We start from the raw sequence: 2391 nt of genomic DNA, 5'->3' as shown, positions 1-2391 counted from the left end.
CCAGGCGTCGCCGCCCCGCCAATCCCGGGTGTCGCTGCCCCTTGAAATCTCCCGATCCGGAATCACGCCAGCTAGCCACCCCACCCATCGCGGCGGCGCCTTCTACCATGACGCCGCCGCAAGCCTTCTACGGTGATGCTGACGCCGGCCTCCTCTCGCAGCACCGCCGGCGCTCTGCTGGTAGAAGTTCGAGGCCGGATCCAGAAGAAGTTCGAGGAATGCTCCTAACACCAGAGCTGCCATCCGCCCCCGCTCTCCGCCCCCGCGTGAGGATCCTACCGGAGAAAGCGAGATTGACTCGCCCAAGCATTGACTCCTCCCGGGCTCTGCCACCCTGCTCCCATGATCCGCCGCCCCCCTGCAGCAACGCCCTTGCCCTCCAAAGCAGCAGCCCAGGGGCATTATGCCATCTGTAGTGCATCTAGCCCAACACACCATGCTCCTCAACTCTCTCCTCTGCATCTCCTGCCTTGGCATCCCTTGCGTGTGACCTTCTCCAGCGCCTCTGATCGACCTTCCCGTCATCTCTTGCTTGAACCCGTGCGCCACTTCTTCTGAATCAGCTCTACTTGTTCGAAGCTATAGGTAACTTTGTTGCTTCTCCAATATTGTTTGCAAATTCAGTATTGTTGGTATGGATATTTCTCTGCTGTTCATCTTAGTATGTTAAAAAAAGAACCATGAACGATTGGGTCTGTATCTGCATAAAAGAGATCATGTTTCTGAGTATTAATTTGATAATTCATTTCATATGTTGTTAAAAAAACAATTAACAGTGTAGAATGTGAGGAACTGAGTTGTACGTGCTAATGCGTGTGTTCATCCTCTGTTGTGTGCCTGCGTCCGAGGATCTTCCTAGACTTCTTTACGTCTACAGAGGACCATTTATAAATCCTAATCTGCAGTTGTTCTTGTGTGTGTGTGTGTGTGTGCGCGTTTTGTTCTTCAGAGCATTTTCTTCAGGGCAGTGGAGAGAACCCTCACCCTTATCCGATCTGCAGCGCCGCCCGAGTTGTCCCAAGGCAACCCCAAGCTGTTCAACTACGCAGCCCCAGGCCGTTCAATGACAGAGCCGCTGGAAGTTCATGAACACATCACCTGGATCCTGCTGCCCACCATCCAGTTCAATTTCTGCTGAATCTGGTGAAGGGAGACTTCTTCTGAGATCAATTCCCTCTTTGGTTTCGTTTCCACATGTCGCCAGTTGGTATTTCCCGGAAAGATTTATGTATACTGGGATCTCCATGTACTGAACATGTTAGAAAGATATCTCATGTATATTCGTCTCTTGTGTGCTGCAGTCCCTTAGCTCGCCGCGTCTTCTCAGCAAGCCGTGGAGACAAGACCATGCATCCAAAATTGTTCCTGATGGAGACACCACTCTGCTTGTTGCTACCTACATCCCGTGGAAGACAGTGGGCACGGCCTTGCTATAGACCCTGCATGTTGCTGCGGCCGTGCTCCTGGCTACCTAGGCGTGCCCGTGCCTCTAGCTCCCGCCAGAAAATTGGCCACCATTGCAGGTCAGCTTCTCCTGATGTGCCAGTCCAGCTGCGAAAATGAAGAGTACAGGGAAGCTTCTCCAGGAAATGGCCACCATTGCGGTTGGTTTCTCAATCAAGATGTTGCTTGTCTGAGAGTACATGGAAGAAGAAAATCACGGAGAAGATAACGCATCAGCACTGTGTGGGTAAGGTGAGAGAAGATATGAAGGGAATGTGTGGTGGAGAAATGCAAGTCCGCCACTAGTTAGTGCATCTTTTATGTAAAAAAGGATTGGGTGCTTGTAGTTACAGTGTGGCCATGTGATTTGAGAATATTGTTTGTAAGCGTGCATTGTCTTTTTGCTGCTGATTCTTATGCTCAAATGATCCCTAAATTTCTATAGTGTTTGCACACTCATTTTACATCTTCCCTTCTCTTTTTGTGCATGTTTTGCACCTTAGAAATCGTTGTGTCAAGAAGTTCATATATAACTACCAAGGAATTCATGAAACGAAAATTTAGAAGTTCGAAAAAGTTTACTCTACAATAAGTTTAATTTATTTAGCTCGGCAAGTTCATAGGACAAAATATGGGTGGTTTTATTTTCTTTTTGTGTATATAAGAGAAAGAGAAAAAAGTTCAAATGTAAGAAATGAAAAATTCAAAAATTTGTAACAAGATACAAAGTTCATGTATGAAATTCGCGTGCAGAAATAAAAGGGTGCATTTTTGAAAAAGATGCAAGTACATGTTCTCTAATTCCTCATGTTTGCCTGGTGGTCCTCGAGGAGTAAAAACACAGCGGTCCGAAGTTTATTAAAAAACTAATGATTTTTTTGTTACTAATAAAAGAATTAAATAAGCATCCAACCAATCAAAGTTTACAAAAACTAAAAAAAAATCTCG

At 46.4% G+C, this 2391-nt stretch overlaps 1 long non-coding RNA gene across 1 annotated transcript; it reads left to right on the top strand.

The window, feature by feature from the left end:
* The first annotated feature begins 6 nt into the window (after positions 1 to 6).
* LOC119300915 lies at positions 7 to 1885 on the top strand. The gene is made up of 3 exons (XR_005146813.1): positions 7 to 585; positions 950 to 1207; positions 1302 to 1885. It is a non-coding gene; the product is annotated as an uncharacterized LOC119300915 (long non-coding RNA).
* The last annotated feature ends 506 nt before the right edge of the window (positions 1886 to 2391 follow it).

The sequence above is a fragment of the Triticum dicoccoides genome, chromosome 5A (assembly GCF_002162155.2).
Source record: "Triticum dicoccoides isolate Atlit2015 ecotype Zavitan chromosome 5A, WEW_v2.0, whole genome shotgun sequence".
NCBI lineage: Eukaryota > Viridiplantae > Streptophyta > Magnoliopsida > Poales > Poaceae > Triticum > Triticum dicoccoides.
This window is presented reverse-complemented; position numbering and strand designations above follow the sequence as displayed.